The sequence below is a fragment of the Poecilia reticulata genome, chromosome 6 (assembly GCF_904066995.2).
Source record: "Poecilia reticulata chromosome 6, P_reticulata-male-v2, whole genome shotgun sequence".
Classification (NCBI taxonomy): Eukaryota; Metazoa; Chordata; class Actinopteri; order Cyprinodontiformes; family Poeciliidae; genus Poecilia; species Poecilia reticulata.
Window position 1 is genome coordinate 18,513,779 of NC_088835.1, and position 21,360 is coordinate 18,535,138.

At 39.5% G+C, this 21,360-nt stretch overlaps 1 protein-coding gene and 1 long non-coding RNA gene across 4 annotated transcripts in view; one reads left to right on the plus strand and one right to left on the minus strand.

Annotated features, from left to right (window-relative positions):
- znf469 (zinc finger protein 469) overlaps nt 1-21,360 on the plus strand; it is a 238,014-nt gene that overhangs the window by 203,497 nt on the left and 13,157 nt on the right. The window lies entirely within an intron of this gene.
- The window catches only part of LOC103466104 (uncharacterized), a 67,305-nt gene that overhangs the window by 19,291 nt on the left and 26,654 nt on the right, over nt 1-21,360 (minus strand). The window contains exon 3 of one of the 2 annotated variants that reach the window (XR_014087888.1): nt 5,825-8,444. The exons of the other annotated variant lie outside the window; for it this stretch is intronic. This is a non-coding gene — a long non-coding RNA (uncharacterized LOC103466104). Of the gene's footprint in view, nt 1-5,824; nt 8,445-21,360 lie in introns of those variants that run through there. 2 annotated transcript variants of the gene reach the window in all.

The following is a 21,360-nucleotide window of genomic DNA, read 5'->3' on the forward strand; positions in this document are numbered from 1 at the left end:
GGAGGATTTGGTGATTTGGACCAGACACTAAAGAGCTTTTAACAAAGACTGAGGGCACTTCCAGAAATAGTAGACATAACCCCTGTTTGAGATTTTCAGACATTTCCTCAGAAACAAACGCTCTCACCTTAACATTCATCTCAACTTTAGACTTATCTTTCTTGCATATTTTATTTTGTTGCCTGTTCCTAGATCCTTGTTCAAAGTGCAGGATACACGCAAGTTTGTTTCTTTATGCTCAGTGTATCCCATTACATTAAGACAACAACAGAAAACATCAAACTGTTATCAAACTAACATCACTCTGTTCAGGTCCAGCTGAACACAAAAATGAAAGAGAAACGATAGTGCTAATATTTTTTAGATTTTTTTCAAAAACCAGTTAAACAAAAGGGATTTTGATCAGAAATGTTGCAATGTTTTCTTGCATCTGTAGGTGGGAACAGTGTTGGCATTGACAACGTCATAATACAAAAGAATATCTTGAGCATTGCTACAGCAACCATACGCTAGAGATTGTCCCAAAACAATCGTAACTCCTGTGTTTTCTTTGTTGTTGTTTATTCGGGTTTTTCTTTGTTTTTTTATGCTCTATAATTTTCTTGTCACTGCCTGCTTAACATTTTAAGTTAAGTTGGAACAGAGTCAAGGAAAAGTGGGACAAACGGAATGTGGAAAATCTCTGCAAAGTAACCACTGTAGAGAGGATAGAGTCAATTTAGTGTTTTATTTTGTTTTCTGTATTTTATTGTAGGTTCTTGGAATACTGCCATGTTTTAGAAACATTGTAGCTCAGTCTGAGATCATGGTGGATTTCCCCTTTAAGGTTTAGGATCACTTCTTTCATCAAGTGGAGGAGTTCAAGTATTTTGCCTACTTAGGTTTTGGGTACAAGTGACTGATTGAGCTTCCCTCATGGATTGTTTGGACTTAGTCGTGCACAGGTGAAGAGCACTGGAGACTCTGGATCAGGACCCGGACATGCATTGATGAATTTTACATTTTTAGGTCTGAAACTATTATAGTATTATACCTTCTCATATATCCCTTGTGAATGTGAGGACTGTGGCAAATGATAGAAGTTTTACAGGTGTGGGGTCGGTTGGACCCCATTTGTAAACACAAGGGTTAAATATGTGATAAGGTTTATTCACTGGACCCCATTTCAGAGGTGACCCAATTTCTCAAGGGTCCAAGTGATAAAATTCAAAATATCTGCTCAAAGCATTTTCTAGATAGCAACCAACAAGGACAGTTTCTTTTGAAGAAGATTGTTTAATTCTTTCTTGTACACTTTTCTCAGTTTTAAAAGTTTTTCCTTTACCTAATTTTTCCTAGTGTGTGTTAATATATGAGTCACCAGTGGATTTTTACTCTGATAAAATCATGACGCTACCACGCGTTATATATACGTATCTCTCTCTCTAACCCTCAGTGAGGACCAGACTCTGATCTTGGTTGATTTTAACATTCCAGTTTTAACAAGGACTTGTAAAAACATTCTGTTGTTCTTTCTCAAGCTTCAGTTTCATCTAGACATTCAGATAATGTAAAGTTCTGGCTATCAGCAGCTCAATTTCAATAGTGCATTCACAAACTATACCTGATAAACAGCATACAGATCCCTTAAGTTCAGAACAAGACCACATACGGAACCTATAGTTAAAGGTCTTATCAGCTGTACCTCTGGTAACACTGTGATGTCATTTTCCAACTTACAGCAGGAAAATTACTGACCCCCTCACCCGACCTCTGTTTTTTTTTTTTTTGCGTTTTGCTTTCTTTAACAGTGGAACATCAGCTCAACATCTGTGGTGAGATTACATCACTAAGATTATTCAAGTTTTAAAGCAGCAGCAGTCTGAGGGAAACAAAGCGTTTGAAAAATAGCTGAGCCCAATGACCAGACAAACCAAAAGCCATTCATAAATTCCTCCTAGATTGCTGCCAAGCGTATGAAACCTGGTGACGTGTCTGACTCTGTAATTGCTCTCGTTACTGTACTGAAGAAATGGCGGCCGACTTCTTCACCATAGAAAGAAAGGTATGCCAGTATGAAACAACAACATGCGCTTGGACAGATTTACAGCAAAGGCAGATCTGTAAATGTAGTTTTTATTTATCTTTTTACTCAACACAATACAAATACGCTTCTGAAGGTTATTCGAGGCCCGATTCAGATTGTCTTTAAAGTTTAACATCTCAGATTACAATTTAATAGCCTTCTGCTCCTTTGACTTCTTGAAGGAATGCTTGCTGGATACTGTCTCTAGAACGTAGGCTGAACAGATAAGGTTATGTTTAGTTTTAATCTGTCTTAGAACTGTTTCAAGAGACACAGTTTTAACTATATAAGTGCTGACTGTTTCTTTCTATAAAAGCTAAAGAAATGTATGATTTCTACTATAAAAAATTTTCTGCTTTTTACAGAAAAAATAAAAAGGTGTGGTTAACCCTCAATGTGTTTTGTGTTACAAAACAATTAAACCATAATAAGTCAACAAACAACTTTTTATACTTACTTTGACATACAAGTTGTGGAATAGAACCGACTAGAGTCTTCTTGACTTCACATTTGGCATCAGCTACAGTAAATGAATTGAGGCATGATTAAATTCACCTCTGTGCATAGAAAATGCCTCTTTTGGCTAAAGTCAGTTTGCAGACAGGTTACAAAAGGTCAAAAAGATACCACTGTACAAAAAATTGCCAGTTAGTAGAAGGGTCACTTATTACATCTTATTGCTATGACATCGGACACTGAAGACAGGCATTTCAAAGTGAAGAAAATATGTTACTACAGTGACATTAGAAAAACTAAGTGTTTCTCCAAAATTGACAAACAGATGTAAACGTCTTATGGAGGCCAGAAAAAGGGGCAACAGCAACACTGATGGAGCTGCAGGAATTTCCAGAAAGTTCTTATGACGACAGCTTCCTGTATTCTCCTTAAGTCTGGACTAAGGAGTTGATTTGCAAAACAGGCATTACAATTCAAAGAAAACATGCAGGCTTAGCTAATATTCCTCCAACCAAACTTAAGCTAGTGGGCCACAAAGGTATGTCTAGCACAAAAGCAGAATTGGACATCAGGAAAAGAAAACCATAGCCACATTGAAAGTTGGCATGATTTCTGGGCTCCAGATATATAAACAGTTTTGGATATCAACGAGTTTTATCCCAAAACCTTCGGGTGTCAAGCAGACAGCTGAAAATGAACAGATTGGATGCTTCAACATCACAATAACAATTATGTGTCCGTTCAGATCAATAAAACTGACATCACAGGAAAGCGTTTAAAGTTATTAACCTGAGTCCAGACATCACAGACTGATGGATCTCCACAACTTTTGCAAAGTAGAGGAGGCCATTGTTAGAGATGTGACACTCTTACAGATGCCTACTATTATAGGTAATATATGGATACTGAAATCTATAGCTATATACAAATGTCCTTCAAAAGAGGTGTAGCTCAAGTTTGTGTGCAACCGCTTTTTTCTCTCTATGCTTATTTTCTAAGGATTTGGTTGGGGATGAATGTCACAATAAAAATGGAAAATGTCTTAAAATTAATGATCCTGTTTTTTTATCATTTTCAATCACACTGAATTTAGTTTTTATTTCATATCTATCGATTCAAATATTTGTAAATATTTGCTAACTCATTGTTTCGACTTCTGACTAAGCGTTTGAGCAGACAGACGTGTTTTAGTGACCAGTGGTCTCTGAAGTCTAGACTGCCCAAGATTAATGGCTTTCGTTGAACAGAGACAGAGGTTGTGCCAACACAAATGGTTGGGCACGCGATACTGGGGATGACAGACAGAGACGGGGACAGAAAAACAGAGAGCAGAGGCCAGTTCAAAGCCCACAACAACAGATTTGCTAGTGGAGCTTTATCAGGACAGCTTCAGGACACCAACATCGGAGCAGGTACCCAGACGCTAATGCCTTGCTCTGCCTCAGCCTTTTTAATGGACTGTGACAGGGCTTCCGATCCCGGTAGTCTGACCAAATGGTTTATTCATCAGAGCTGTTCAGGGTGCAACACTAGCACATTTCAGGCATACAGTTTGACACATAAATTATAGTGTGCTATCCTAGATTTGGTTTGTGCGAGTGGAAATGTTTCCATCTGATGAGTCTTGTAAGCCAATAAGAAAAAGTAGCCAGAAGTGATGCAACACAGTAGTCATTTCATTTGAGTTATTGATTCTAGGTTGTAAAACAGACTAAAGTTGTGATGTGTGGTTTTAATGGTTTAAATAAGCTTTATAAACACAGAAAAGATAAACTTAGTCATTATCACTTCTGGTCCAGACAGTATTTTTGTCTTCAGTGAATCACTTAATTCTGTCCAAATGTTAATGTTCAGACAGTCTGATGCATCACTGTAGCTTCCTGTCGTCTGTTCTAAAACAAAAAAGCCTTATCAAAAGTCTGGACAAAAAAAAGCCATTTCTTATCCTCACATACCAGAGTCTAACATAGTAACACACATACATAAAGTAGAGTACATGTACATGAATACTGATGTGTATTTAGGGTCAAGAGGGAATCACTGGTTGGTTGGGTTACTGTGAGAAACCGAGCTTCTGGATATCTTGCCTCCTCTCCTGTCAACAAGGATTAAAGCATTTGAGCAGATCTAGTTGTTCACAGCTGTAAAAATATGAAGGAGAAGGAAAGTATGATTCATGAGATAGGGGACGTTACTCCACATTGAAAACACTATTATGTAGCATCCATCCTACTCCTTTGTCCCTCTATGCGCAATTCGATAGGAAGGGCTCTGAAGCTTCCTCAACTGCCTGGTAGTTTATATACCGGTATATAAAACTTTGATATTGAATATCAAAGTTCAAACTTTGCACAGTTTCAGCGGACAGTGATTAATGGACTAGTTTTAACTGTAGTTATCTATTTACAATGATATTTTCTAGTTGCTGCTATCTTATCTCATGTTTGTATCCTCTTCTAAACTTTCCTTTGCAGTGTTTACACTTCACCTTGACATTGTTAGTTTCTACAATAATAAAAAGTAACATTTATAGTAAGACGTTAAGCAAAGTGTGTGTATAGTATCTCACAAAAGTATTCATACCCATTGAACTTTGTCAGGTTTTTTTTTCACTTTAAAACAACCTTTAGTGCATTTTTTTTTTGGGGGGGGAGGGGGGGATTATATGATAAGCACGCAGCGGTTCCTGAATGTAAACAAGAACAAAATGCTGTATGGTTTTCACTGTTTTTTACAATTAAGTTTTGGCATTTATTTGTATTGAGTCATTGATACTTTGTGGAACCACTTATACAGCACTTACAGCTGCAAGACTTTTTTGTGTACGTCTCTAACAGCTTTGCAAATGAAAACACTGAAATTGTTGAACATTCTCAGATACAAAATTGATCAATCGCAGTCAGATTGGATGGACAGTTTCTGTAAACAACATTTTTTTTCATTATGCCAAAGATTCATAGTTGTATTTGGGTCTGGAGTTTGATTCCACTCTACTTCTGGCCGTGTGTGTAGGGTTGTTTTCCTGCTAGTAGGTGAACCTCCCCCCTTATCATGATGTTACCACTACCATGTTTTCCTGTGAGGATAAGATATTAAGGGGGATCTGCAATGATCGTTTTCTTCCACTTTATGGGGAATTTTGGTACATTCCGATCAGAGGGCCTCCTTCCACATACTTGCTCTGCCTCTTGCACGGTTTGAGGCAAACTTCAAGCAGGACTTGATATGATTTTGTCAACAGCTCTTTTCTTGCAGTTCTTCCATAAAGGCCACCTTCGTCGGCTTCACATAAACACATTTTTTAATTAAATGGTCATTGACCAGTATGTTTTTCATAGGACTTAATTTGAAGAAAAAAAAAGTCTTAAATACACACTGCTCACTTTGGTGAATCTTTGGCTTGGCCCAGCTGCCAACTTCTCACACAGGTATGAGAAGGCAGACAGGCGGGGGCATTGCAGATGCACAGAAGCTACTTTCTCTCCCCCAGCCTCCAGCACTGGTCTCCAGTGAGCCTGAGCCGCTCTGAGGGAAACAACATGAGCTCTGCCAGGGACTCTGGTTTGTTCCAAAGTGTCCAGTTAGTCACCAACAAATAATAAGGGCTCCTGTTCAGCAACGGAGGGGGCTCAAGAGAATGGACAGAAGTCTGGGTTGACTGAGTTTGTCGATCAGCCATTATTGGCCGTGTCAATAGGTTTTCAGCGTGCGGCTCTGCTCTCAGTGATAGTACTGACACCAGGATGCATGGGGGGCAATTGGGCATCTTCATGTTTTTGTTGAACCGTGCAATTCTTCAGAAAATGAGCTTGATCCTGCAGCCATCACATCCTTCTGGCTGAATGAGAGGTGGGATTGTCCACCCTGTTAAAACCCAGCAGTGATCCTGCTCAGTCTCTTTACGTGAAGCCTGACAGGAGCTACGCTTGTTCAGAACGGATTAGATCAATACCGATGTTGTGCGACACTAGGACAGCAGGGGGAACGGATCAGTACTGGTTCTGTTTCAGCCACGATGGGTATGTCCTGCGCGCTCTGCCGTTTGAGCAGCTCCTCCAATGAATGGCTTCTTGCAGCGGCCATACAGAGCCTTATTCTTCTCACACCTCATCTGAGGGCTGACACTCGAGGGGGAAGCCCAGGGAGTCTGCAAGCTAAATGTTTTTCTATCCCCCTGGTAGGAATGGATATATCATGTGCTGTTTTAATGCATTTAAAGTAGAAAAACAAGTCAGTGTCCAGCAGCTAAGGTGAGATGACAAGGACAGTAGTGAAATCAAGTTCACTGAGGCTCTCCTATTGGGCAGAGGGGGAAGCAAAACCATCCACTACAGTGAGACACTCATCATTAATGCCTCAGTTTTGTTTATCTTTGGAGTTACTTGCCCACTTTACCATTTCCCCAAGAATCTTACATGCCCCTGCTCCCTTGGCCTTCGTAGGGTTCTTGTGAAAATATTCCAACTCAGGTGGAGCCCACCGTCCTTCCCCCCCGCTGCCGTGAGCATTCCAGGAATAGCAGCATTACTCCAGCTTCCACCTGCTTCCATCCCCCTCACACATGGATACAGTGCCTGGCAAAGTGTTCCTACCGCTTCAGGTTTTCATGTTTTTTAATGGTACATGTGTATTTTATTTAGATTTTATTTGACAGACCAACACAAGGTAATGTACATTTGTGAGAAGCTTAAAAGGAATTCAAACATGAAGAAAAAAAAAGCGAAATAACAGTTCAACAGTAAGACGAGAGTAACACCATGTTCTCCCATTTTTGCTCCCAAGAGCACTTCAAGAAGATGGTTTCTGCATTACACCCTACTATCACCCCCCTGTGTGAAACATGGCAGTGGCAGCATCATGCTGTTGGGGTGTTTTTTATCAGCATGGAAGGCTGGTCAGAAGTGAAGGGTGTAACTAAATAAAGGACAGTCCTGGAAGAAAATATCTGAGGCTGCAAAAGACTTGAGACTTGAAACTAATGTTACCCAGACAAGGGTAACATATTCATGAGCTAAAATGGCCTAGTCCATGACTTAATTTCACGGACACAGCCTGAGCTCTCTTGCAAATATGGGATATGCTTTAAGTTGCAAACTATATATAAGGATTGCAGCTGTTACTACAGTAAAACTTGAGTACTACAAATAATTAATTTAGATGTCTAAGTTAATTTTGAGCCATCTTGTTTTTAACATAGAACATTTTAAAATAATTCATAATTATCCCCCCACTTTACATTTATTCACTATCACTAACACTTTCATTAAAATATATTGAAATTTGCTGTAAAATCTTGGCAAAATGTAAAAAAATAAATTAAAGATCACACTTTTGCATTGAGCTGGACCGTAGGGCTCATCTCCTACAACTGTTTCTCTATGGAGTCTCGTATCTTTGACCTCACACTCACCTCTTTCACTTCTCATCGAACCGTACGTAACCCAGACAGGCAGACGGATTGTGCAATACAAGACACTGGCTTGTTAGGGTTAGACCAAATTTTATTTAAAAGTTGACACATTTTGTCCCCTGAAGTCAGGTGAAAAGAGAAGACCAGCCAGTTGGCTTATCTTAGCGCCTCAACAGAGGAATACTCGTAAAAACGTTAAAATAGCGCTTTCCTGAGACTGGTCAGCAAGTACCTGGGAGGAGGTTCAGGAAGAGGATGAATAGGGTCCTGTACTCAGCCCCTGGGTGCACTGAACCCCTCTGTGTGAGCTTTTTTCGGCACTGGCATACAGGGCTTGCCTGTGAGGAGCAGGGTCGGAAGCAGGAAGTGGTCGTGTAAGGTGATCCTGTAGATGCAGCATAGAGCCCCTTTTCAACAGCGGACCCCTTGGTCATATTCAACACAGCGACACACCAGGTAGTCCTCCTGCTGCAGCCCCATCAAACCTCAGTTCACATCCATACGACACGGATGCTGAAAGAATGTTGAGAATGGGATGAGCGCAAAGGATTGAAAATAGAGTCAAATAATGACAAAAGTATTTGAAAATGATGCTGAAGCCCATAATATTTAAGTGAGACCGCACAGACTCCCTCAAGCTCAGATAAGAAAAGCTGTTTGCCAGAATCCTGGTTAGATTTAGCTAGACTGGATAAAATGTCTATTGTAATGCAAGGAACGCTAATGTAGTTAATGTTAGAAGTAGAGTTTAACTCTCAGGAGGGAGCCATATTTATTTTCCATACTCCAACTGAGGAGCATCCTGTTAAAATACATCTGTCTGGTGAAGAAAAGCTACTGTATCATCTCATCCTGGATCGCAGGAAGATTGGCGGTCTGAACTCAGAGCTCTGGGACTCGGAATCTGTCTCCTCTCTGCTTGACTTCCTCTCCTCTTCCTCACTCATATTCTCTCTCTATCCTCTCCATTGTAATTTCTGTTTTTTTTCTCGGACTGTATTATTATGAAAGGAGAATTACAGAAGTCTATTATATAGTGTTCAATTTTAAAAAAAAATTGTGGACTGCTTTCTGACTCAAACAGAGGAAGTCAGATATCCATGTTTTTTGTTTGTTTGTTTGTTTGTTTGTTTTTTAGTGATAGTTGTATAGATTGAAGTCCTGTCTATTGTAATGTTGCTGTTGATATGGCCTGTTGTGGTGAAGAAACAGCAGGGCTGGCAAAACAGTGCTGCGTTTCTGCTCTGATGCTAACCTCATCAGAACAGGCTTCAAGTTTTCCTTCTGGACTCATTACCTCCATGACCTGATATCAGGTGTGGAAGAGGATGGATGGACGGATCAGACCCAATAAACTGCTATACCATGTGTATTATGACACCTTTCTAACAGAACTGACATTTCTCCACCAGTTTGAACTGCAGTAACGCATCTGTTGGGCCAGGCCTTTTGTCTCTCATGTGTCTCAATGACCCTGTCTCAGGTTCACGTGTGGTTCTTCTCTGGACTGCTTTTAGCAGATACTGAACACTGCATACTGGGAACCACACAACAGCTGCGCATTTGGAGATGCTCTGAACCCCACGGTCTAGTCCCCCCAGTCTTGGCCATATTTATAATTGATTCTTATGCTGGCCCATTTTCCCTGCTTGTGTTTTCTTTGCTTTGTGGACGAAATGTTCTCGTACCAAGAATGTGAAATGGTGGGACTGATTAATGAAACCTATTAACATGTTTTTCTATGTCCAGCAACCAGCTTTATTTTTATTTCACAGCCATGGCTTGTACTAACAATAACAATAGGATGCTTTAACAGGATGTGCAACATATTGCCTGTTGAACAACAAACAATTGAAGTAAAAACATAAAGTTAGACTTCTTCACTGTGTCCACTAAATCACTGCACAGCTCTGATTCTACTTGATGTGAATAAGGCTTTTGTTCAAAAGCGATTCATTGTTATTGTTTCCAAATGCTTTTTTTTTTTTTTTTGCCAAAGGACTAAAGTATCTAGATGCCAAAATAGTAAGAACTTTTTAATAGTGTTTGTTCAGGCAATGCAGCTTTTTAGTACAAATGCCAATCAATGTCACAGATCAGTAGTGCTTTGAGTGCTCTTTGGAGATTCACTGAAACAGAGCTTGTGAAGTATTGCACACGCAATGATGAAGTGGTCTGGTCAAATCTACCACAGTGCATGTCTCTGGCAGATCGTTTAAGTCCAACAACTCTTTGATGGTCTACCCCTGAACAGGGACGGCCTTGAAAGTTATGATTTAAAGAAAGAAGCATGAAAAGCTGACATAATCCAGCTCGCTGTCCCACCAATAAAACCCAGCAGAAAAAGAGCAATCCACCAGAATCCTGCTGTTTTTCAACTGTGTATATTTTTGAAAATGGTGTCATGCGTCGACAGAGTCTACTTAGGAAAGCCTGAGTCGTAATTAGGTCATTTGGACATTTCCTTGGGCTATTTAAAGAGAGGCAGGCAGAGTGAATTTGGAAAATGCTTCTGACTCAAACAAACTGCCTTGAATTCTTTACCATTGGACTGTGGCTTACTGATTTTGGCACTGAAGTCAAGTCGACTGAAATGAAAAAAAAAAGAAGAAAAAAAAGATATTAATGTGCCCTTTCCACCCATTTCTTATTATAAGATCCAGAATTAAGCTGTAGAGAAAAACTTCTCAGGTTCGCCCCCACAGCACTTAACTCGAAATAACCTCAGCTCATGGCCTTATACTTTGTGTTAGCTTTGTTGCCTCTAGCATTAAGCCATGACTGCCAGTCATTTGCCTGCTCCACAAACTTCATCCTAAATCTTCTATAAATGTTTTTGTTTCCTCCCAGCACCAACCCCCACCTGCATTTGAGTTTCCATGGCCTAATGCCAAGCTCAAAAAAATGTTCTTTCATGTTCATGTCAGTTGAAGAAAGCAGAAAAGACTAAAGACGAGCAGGAAGGAAAACAAAAGGAAAAAGCAGAAGCATGGAGATGTTTTGGTGGAAGTTTATTCTGGTTACTTTTTACGCAATTTTTGGCTTTTCATCTCATCTTTTTTCTTACTTTTCTCAGCCTTCATTCTGAATAGCCAAGTCATTAAAAGGTGAGGGAGGGGGATGTAAAACTAATAATGGAGTATGAATACCAATGGACTTCATATTTATGCAACTTTTATTCATGAAAGAAATTAAAAGTTGTTAATTATTGTCCTTTCTCTACATATTTAAGCTGTAATACTGTGTGTCGATCACATCAAATCCCTTTAAAACACATTGACCTTTGTGATTGTATGCTGAGAAAGTTGAGGTGAAATATGCACCAATCTGCTACCCCACATTTAGATGTAAACACTTGGCTTCATCTGCTGGGTAATAGTGGTACATGAAACAACTCTTTGAAAAAAAAACCTCCTAAAGCAAAATGCAGTCACAGAACGAACAGTTAAATTATACATGAAAGCAATTGCATACTTCACATTTATGCACAATTTAATGGCATAGCAGTTGCACGCACTGTGAGGTTGCGCAGAACCCAAAGTCTTCTAATCTCTCATGTAATTCTTGTACTTACACCAAAGATTCATTTACAAAAGACTCTTGTGTACAACCGTTAGCTTTGTAGTGTCACAGAAAGATCATAATTTACTAAATTTAACTTTTTTATTTGGCATTGGTAGATTCATTATAGCCCATCCTCTCAAGGTATAAGAGAAAATCCCTGTCACTGTCACATGTTGGGACTCGACTGTCTATGCTCTTGTTAAATGCGAAGAAAGCTTTGTCTTACAAGCAAAACTCTTACTTCAAGGTTAAAGGTTACTACTGTTGCCCGGAGGGACGATCCATGTTAATAAACTTTCTTCTTATGTCTCTCATTGAGTACACACCAGTCCCAAACAGGCAGGAGTGCAAGTTTTTAAATAAAACCCATTTTGAAAAAGTGAAGCATTGAAGAATGAAACACTGCTGAGGTGCTTTTGTTTTAAAAATTTATATGGAACTTATTAATCACTGGACAAGTTTTACACTCAAATAATTTGAGGATTTTGTTCAGTGTTTTTGGTTGAACAATATAAAATGTCCAAACTACTCAAAATGTCAGTACCCTACTGTGAAGCACCACAGATATGCCATCTGTGAAAATCATCATTGAACTTTTGTGACGCTGTACAAATAAAGCGTGCATGGCTTAAGGATTGTCTTGTAGTGCCTGCATTATACGTCAGGATGAAATGCAGTGGCACGAGGACACACAGTCCTGCCTGTCTGTGCATGCTTTCCACTGGTGCGTTTGTTCAGTGATTCATGGGCAGCAGGGTGACGGGTCAGTAAGAGAAGCTTAAGTCCCCAGAGGCCACTGACACTTGGGCTGTAACTGTGCAAGCCCAGTCTCATCTCTGGACTTTCACCTATGCAGCAGTGGCCCCACACATCACTTTCCAACTCTGGCTTCCTGGAAGTTATGAAGCAAAACATGCAGTTCCTTTCATAAATGAAAAGCTTCCTCCATGATGCACTTCTGCAGCAGCAATCATCAATGGGAGACTGTTAAAGTGTGCTTACAGAAATTACTGAACGATCATGAAACTGTAAAAATGTTTGCATTAGATAATAGATAAACGCCATGTTCTTACTACTGTACATAAAGCCAGAGCTCTTTAAGGTGTATGCTGACGCATGTAGAGCTGAAAAGGTAATATTAAACAGGCAGATCAAGCGTTCCAATAATATTGTATCACCTTCAGATAAAAAAATCCACTATATTAAACACAGTAGTTAAAATCAAAAACAGTTTACTTTTTTTCTGGCATAACTCAATATCAAATCTAGAAATGTAGAATAGAGTTTTACCATCTTCGTTGTTATTTGATGGTTGAGTTCTCTTCAGCAATTTGAAGGAGAGTTAAAACGACTGATTTATTATTTCCTTGTTGTGTGAGCCTGAAGACGAGGTAGCCATATTTCATTCCTTTTAGTTCTCTTTTACGTGTGGGGGGTCCATCCACTGCAACTCTATTGCTGGCAATGATAAGAGCTTTAAATTAACACTGTGCCTTTAGATCGTCATTTTATGTGATCGTATCGTTCGTATCGAGAAATTCACTAAACTTTCAGAAGATTTTACAAATAAATGTCAGAAAGATTTTATTTATTTAAAAATAACTAGCCTTTACTTAGATAGGACATAGATTATATGCAATCCTTTACTTTTTTTGATTCAACTCACTTTTACTCACACCGTCCCAAATTACAACAAATACCATCCCAATTTTAGGAACACTCATTAACTGCTTAACCCATTTAGTCCCAAATTTTTCCCCAACATGAAAATATTAAAATCAGATATCATTTTTAGCCCTTTGAACTAGTGAAGGGGAAATACTTTAAAAAATTGTGGGAAAATATATGAAAAAGTATGTTTTATGATCGGTCACAATTGTGACCGGTGGGATAATATGGTGTTCTTACGAAGATGAACTAAAAGTGCTTTTTTTCCAAATAGAAAAAATCATAAAAAGCGGACATTGTTTATTTATTTGAATATATTTTTCCACAGCATTACTTTAGTGCAACATTTCCTCTGTAAAGTACAAATTTGACTGTATGTCTATTCTAAAGCAAGGTCAATTTGAGTGCTTGAGTGTTTATGCATAATTACATTGAACTTCAGTCAGTTGTAGTGTTATGATACCCCATTAACATAGATCATAAAGAAAACATCTGTAGGAGAGGCCTTCATTTACATTACTGAAAATCATGAGCATTTGTCAGTCCCAGAGACTGAAGCTAATAGCTAATCCAAGATGTACAAAATACACAATACAGCCCCTTTAAAACAAAACTCTAGTCTCAAAAATCCAATATCGGTTCATGTGAGATTTTTTTTTTTTTATTAAGTTTAATATTGCTACATTTTCATTTGGATGTCATTTACACATAAGCTGATATTTATTTCACAGAGGTAGTTGGCAGTGTGCCACAACTGATTTGCCTGTGTGAATGGAGGATGTTAAGTGTTACTCTCACACAACCAATTACCTTCAGCCTTTGGAGACATTAATCTGGATTTACACCAAATAAAGATGCAAAGAACGTTGTCTGCTGCTGATGAGATAGGGACTTCCCTCCAGAGGTTCTGGAAGATAGTTATTTTCACGTTTAAAATGCAAATAACTTGCACTTGCTTCTGAATCATCATCCTAATGAGGGTGAAAGGTGTGTCTGCTGCGGAAATACAGACACACTAATGTGTGTATAAATTAGGAAATTTTAACCAGATGATCTTTAATCGTCTCCGTTTTTTCGATATGTCTGCATAAAGTATTGATTTAGTCGACCTTTACTAATGAGTATTTTTGCAGGCTTTACAAGTTAAGATGTTTTTCTCCTGCAACTTGGTGTGTGGTATGATATTAACTGTACTCTGATTAAAATCACCCTGAATGTGCACCAGTGCAACTCCAGACGTGAGCGTTGTAATTACTTTGGAGGTTGCATAGCTCATGTTAATGAAATCTCTTCTCAGTTTCCTTCCATTTAATAAAACTGTAACAATTTAAAGACGTAACCAAATACTTCAGCCCAGGCAGAAGAAAGGACAAGCAAATATTGACAGATTAAAGAAGGATAACACCTGAAATCCGGATTTTGTCCATTAAGGATGAAATTACTGTTACTATGCGTCTCAGCCAGGAAATTTTGTCTGGGCCACCCTTTGCTAATATCCTTATCTACTTTGTCATGTTCTTCATTCTATCGCATAGAACCTATTTCTTTTCCAGCCGCACACGTAATATTCCATAAACATGCGCAAATCCGGAAAATTGGGTCAAATAACGGGGGGAAAATAACCTTTACTGCTCTAAAACAAAGATTCCATCATGTTTGTGGAATGTTGTGGTTTGTAATATGGAAACAGACTGAGTCCAGAATCCAGTGGTTAGAAAAGAAAAGAAAAAGTTTGTCTGAGAAGCAGGAAAATCTTGTGAGGGGAGAGTGAGGGGGAGCCTCTGGAATTACACGCCAAAACCCATTAGACACACACTCAGATGTGCACAGACACACTAGAGCTGCCTGTATCTTCCCCACTGAGCAGCTAACCGCATTGTGCAAAGGGTGGGGTTTGGGTTGATGGCACAAGGATAGCTGTGCTCACTGTTTCATTTGAAGTGCAGAGACGCTGCTATCTTTCAAATGCTCCGAGGGATTCTGACAGTACGTCACCAGCCCTCTGGCAGATGACTCATTAATTATGCTGTCTTAATCAGAAACTCAGGAATTAAAGTCGCAAACTTCTGAGAGGAAGCAAGTGTTGGCGCATCCACATCAAGCGCTTCTGTTTTAATAAGTGTGTGGTCGTCGAGTCGTGACAGCCACTTGGACTCTCCGGCATATCTCCCCTCCTCTCTCCTCCTTTCAAACAGACACAAATGCTGAGATCTTAAAGCCGAAAATGCTTGCATAATAGATGTTTCCAAAAATACAGAGGAGTAGGCAGGCAAGCTGACCGAGGTTTGGCGGCACGCCCCGGCACGGGCCCTAGGCCAGCCGTTCTCACTGTGCATTCCCTGCATGCTGGACCACGTGTGCTGGATGAGGTGTGAGGGGAGCAGTCAGATGCTTATTATTCTGCCACCTGATGCAGCCCCCCACTCCTTCACTTCCATTACACAGCCTACCAAACTACGCACGCAGAAAGCCTGCCTCCCCCCCCCCCCCCACCTTCTCTGTTTGGTTTCTAACACTCACCACTTTGTACCATTTTCCCATTCTTTAATGGCATTCCCTGCAATCCTGGTAATACATTACCTTTACTCTTCATTGACTCCAACCTCATCATCTCTCATCTTCATCTGGCTTTGCCTTCTCTCTGATCTCTGAGACCACTTTGTAATGATATTTCAGTGTGCAAGCATCTGGAAAAGATGAGCACGCTGAGAAATTTCTGCTTGTGCCAGTTATTGGTTTACATTATTATAAAAGAAGTCATTGTTTGTGAGAGTGGATTGCTCACCCTGCTCTTCCTTTTCTATTGGCTGTGTAAGAACTTTGTGCCTTTGGAGTATTGCTGTTTCCACAACTTTCTGTCATACATACAGCTTTGAAGAAAAAGTCTTAAGTCATCTCTCAAATCTTTATTTAAACAAGTTGTCTTAAACTATTTTTCTTTAGTCTTTCTGAAGACCATCCAGAAGTAGAAGTAGTTCAGACAAAGGCTGCTATTATTTCCAGTTGAGTAATTGACCATTTGCAGAAGAGTGCTGATTTGTTTGTTTGTTAAAGATTACTAAGTTGATTCCCTGACAGCAGTTAGTCAACAAAAGGATGACACATCTCTTAAGTCTTGATGTGGGTGATGTGATTTCTATTCAGGGCACAATTCTGTTGAGGGCCCTAAAAATTCTCAGTGTGAACCAGAATTACTTTTATATCACTTCTTACCATGTCTAGTCAAATGGGTGTGGCCAGCATGCGCTGTCCACACAGTAAGAAAATATTAGTGCACATCGTAACTGGCTGCTGTTGCTGAAGATCTAATTCTGTAAAATAGGAATGGGCTGCTTCTTTCCACTTTTTTTTAACACATGCTGAAATTTTTGGCCATAACCTTTTGCTTTTAAAACCGCTGGGATCTGTTGAGGCGGGGTCTCCAATACACCCCAGGAGGTGTTCTGTTTTATCTGGCACTTAGACGTTGGTAGAAGACCGTTTGTAATTCCTGTAATTGATATAAGTGCGAAACTGAATTTTCTGTACTTTTGCAGAATCCCCCTTCATTTCTATTTTATGTGCTACCAATTGCTTTCTATCCTTAACCCGTTTAATCCCAATTTTTTTTTTTTTTCCAGCGTTACAGGCAGGAAGTAAAGAGGTCTGGTCATGTGACCTTTCACACTAGATACATGAAATTGATATTGCTTAGAGTAGACACTCTATTAATTTGACTTAAAAACTTCAATTAGTTGCTAAAAGTCAAAACAGTTCTTTTAGAGGTTCTTGAGTTAGGAAAAATGTCTGGCAACAATTGTTGCCGGTGGGATTATTGAACATAGCTGAAGGAACTTAAGAAGTAGTATTTACCTTTATAAAAATGGAGTCAGGAGGTGTTAGACTATTTAGCAGATAGTGACTATGTATGTCTTGGTTAATGCACATGGGTATGGAAATATATTCTTCCATGTAATAGCATATAAAACAGCTGAAACTGGAACATCTTCTTAGGCTCTGTGCTGTGTATTCTGGCATCTCTTTATTATAAATATCAGCAATCTGAGCTGCAGCAGCTCTACGACTGGATTGTATGACACAGGCTAGCCGTCACTTCCAGATTATTTCAGCACTGTAAGTGGTTCGCCACTGTTCCTTCCTTGGATCATTCAGATTCCTCCTGACTGGGAAGACGTGATGAGAGCTGCAGGGTTGGAACTTCTCTGACCCAGTCACCTTACCATCACAATGTTATCCTTGGTAATATCTCCCTAATGAGTTCGCTGATTCTTTTCTTTGTCCTTCTTCTAACAGACCAACTTCAAAGACAAAATGTTCTTTTGCTCCCGGTTATATACTGTATCATCCTTAGCAGCAACCACAAGTTTGCATGTTTATCACTTTGTCAAGGAATCTTTTTTTAAGATTTGAAGTATGAGTCATACAGGTGGGTGTCTTCCAGGTTTCCAGTTTCCTGTGTTAGGTCTTTACTGTACAAGTTTCTGACACAAATGACGTTCATATACTGTAGATGTATATTTATAGGCCTGTGAGTTTGTTTCTAGTCACCCACTTGTGAAAAATAAGTTCAAAAGCACCCAGAATGCAAAGAAAAAGTATGTTCAATTGGACGTTTTACGCCTTAAAAACTCCAGAAGCAATTACATAAGGGACTGATGTGATGAATGGACAGAGATTTTCACAGTACTACCACCATTTATTCACTCAAGCCAACACCACATACATCCCCCACAAAAATGACAGGAAAAAAGACTCAGGAAATTGACTTTTCATTCAAGCACCTTTCACCCACTCCCTCATTCCTGCAAGAAATCAACACACAACCCTTTGAGCATAATGAAGAAAAGGGGGGAAAAAAAGGAAGTTCATCCACTTTTGGTCTGGTTAGTTGCTTGCCCACACACAAAACACAGATGGGCTGATACCACAAATACACCAGTTCTTATGCATTCAGCAGTCTCACGCATCAGGGTGGTGTTGTGGTCAAGCCATATGGGGCGCCACAGAAACTGTGGGATTTGACAGGAGGCCTAAAGAACACACATACGCACATGCATCTTAATTGACTTGTAAAAACTCCACTAAAGCACAATTTTATAGAACAAATTTCAGACTAGTCGCTGAGGATTTGACATCAGGTTGTGCCCAGCTTGCAATTCTGTCACCACCACAATTTCTTTATACACAGTCCAAGAGCAATTTATGCTTTTTAAGATAAAACTGAATAAGCCATACCAAAGACGCCATGAAGGCGGCAGATTAATAAGCTAAAACTGTCTGTATGAAGTAAGTCTGACTTATACGAAGGAGGCTAGTGCAAGGGAAGATTTATCGAGCCGCACAGGGCGGCAGGGGAAGTCGACAAGGATTCTGAAAGGAAATAAATGACCTCTCACTCTTTGCAAGCTGACAGCTCAGGCTTTGGTGCTACTTCTCTAAAGTCCTTGTGATGCTCATACTGCTCTTTTTGCTGTTGGAGGCATTCATTCGAAGGCCAAAACCGCAACAGCCAGTCTAGGCAAACACAATTGGAGCTGTGATTTATGAGCACTGTTGACTTTGCGGTAATGGATCAAGAGTTACCCGCTGGAAATGCTGGCAGGGCCATTAACCCCAGTTTCTCCAACCTGTGGTAGAGTTGGTAGCAGACACTAGCATTCAGATTGTGGAGAGGTGTAAAGGGGATGTGATTTTTCACAACCAGACCAAAACCCAACTAGGTCTCAGTCTAAAGGTTCCCTTATAACCTGTTAAATACCTCTAGAAGACAAGGTGAAAAACACCAAACAAAGAAAAGCAAATCACATGTAATTATTCAATTGTTGGGTGGGATCTGAACACTTGTTACTGGTTTTATCTTGTCCGGGTTCTGCAACACTTTGTCTTTGTCATCGTAAATTTGAAAGTGGCTGACTTCATACAGTTTTAACAAAACGGGTTCGTCATACTAAATTTTTGCTTTTCATGTAACATAATTAGTCAAATTATGAATTGCTACAGTGCCTGCAAAATCATGCATAACCCTTGAACCTTTTCCCAGTTTGGCACATGATCCCAGATACTTTAAGCATATTTTATTGAGCTTAGACCAACACTTTGTGTTAGACCAAGAAAGGGTACTTCATAAATGTGAAGAGGAAGGAAAATGACACATGGTTTTCTGTAAAATCTGAAAAGCTTGGCATGCTTTTATTGTCTGCCCCCTTTATTCAGACACTCTTAAGTAAAATCCAGTGTGGCTGTTTACTTTCAGAAGTCTTCTTAATGGGCTTCTTTCAGAAGACTCCACATAGGTGTAATTTAGTGCTAAGATCAATTCAGATTTTCATGAGCTCAATTAACACACCAGACCAGTCAGGGATAAAGTGATAATGATCAAAAACAATATCCACATTTTTGAACATCTCATTGGTAAGGAGAGTATTACTCCGAAAATTTAAAAAGAGTCCCATAGTAACTCTGAAGGAGATGCAGAGATCCATAGTTCAAGTGACTTTTAACTGGGCACTTTTGAGTTTGCGCAGTTTGAACTTTATAGACGAGTGTTTAGCAGAATCCCATTGTTGAAAGAGCACTAGAAAAGTTCCAATTTGAATTTTTTCACAAGCCTTGAAGGGGGCCTCTGCCATCACAAAGAAGAAGCTCTGGTCCAATGAGATCAAGATTGAACTTTTTGAACTTCATCATTCAAAAAGTTTTTTTTAGCATTGGTCAGCGTTGAAAGGAAGAAGACACTTGAGACTTGAGCAGAGGTTCCCTTTTTCGTGGAACTGTTATCCTAAACATAGAGCAAGAGCTACAGTCGATTGCTTTACGAAAGAGGAATTTGTGAAAAATAGTTTAAATCTGGAACACATAGACTTACAACAATAACTTTGCTGAAAGCTGGTTTACAAAAGATTGACTCCGATGGACTGACAGAGGATCATATTCTTTCTGCTACAAAATGATGTACTACTTTATCTAGGTACATATCATAAATCTTTTTGCAAAGCAAATATGTCAAGAATAAGAATAACGTTTTTCAATAGACTGTGCATTGAACTATATACAGAGGTAAGTCAGTACACCTAAGTGTCTCAATGAGAAGGGGGATGTTTAATTCGTTTTTAAACATTTTAGGGTTCTTACTTTAAAAGGGGAAATACTTCAGAACTCAGAACAGTTCATGTAATGCAGTTACTGCTTTAACACAGGATAGTGGCTAAGACCCTATACTGATAAAAAGCCTTTCAGGTAGGAAACAAAATCAGGTGTTGAGCCCAAAATGACCCTGAGTGCTTCAAAAACACAATCTCCAGAGAGATTTATGAGGATGGCTGCATTTATGGTATCTTTTCATCTTTGCACATTTGACCAGTCCTCAGATGGTTGGAAAATTTATGGGGGAAAAAAATGCATCTTGCAGTAGGTGTGTTTGACAGTCTTCAGAATAGTCATTGCCGAAGTGAGAGGTTCCATGCAACAGATGCCGATCTTTTTATACAGTCGGACTAGAATTAGTGCTCCCTCTCACAGATGAAGACTCTTTTAAAGTAAAGCTACATGAGTGTTCAGTGACTCTTCAGTAGGGTGGATAGTAGCTGACACAGAGACAAGCTGCAGCTTCTCTGACTGCAGGCCTCCCCCGGCATTGCTGACGGCCAGGGGACACAGACAAGAACTTTGGATGGAAGTTCCATTACCAGACCTAGAAATCCCATTTTGGTGCTAAGTTCAAGCTTCATCTGGTCGGACCTCAAAAGAATCATAAGGCCAAAGTAAATCCAGACCTGAGAAGTTGTGTCTGGGATGCCTGAGGAAAGGCAACAAACGTCAGCATGCCCACAATTCTCACTTTCTAAGGGCTGGCTGACTAATCCATGATATTCCTCCATGATCTAAACCTGAAGCCTTCTGTAGCAGCAGAACACTGTGGCATTGTGTCCCTGCTTTTAAGGAACCTGTGATTCATTTACTGGCAAAACCTTTTGGATCTGCACACCATATTTTCTTATATTCAGTACTCTAGTGCATTTCATATTTTTAGGACTGAACTGGTTCTTTTGTGACTGTTTGCATTGAGGATCCAGACTCTGATGTACCATCCAGTCTGCTTTTTTGAAAGAACAGTAATGTGACTCTGTGTTTTTTTCTTTTTTCATGAATGTGTTCTTTTCCTCAGAAGTGGGTAATTTAATAATAGGTTCTATAGGAG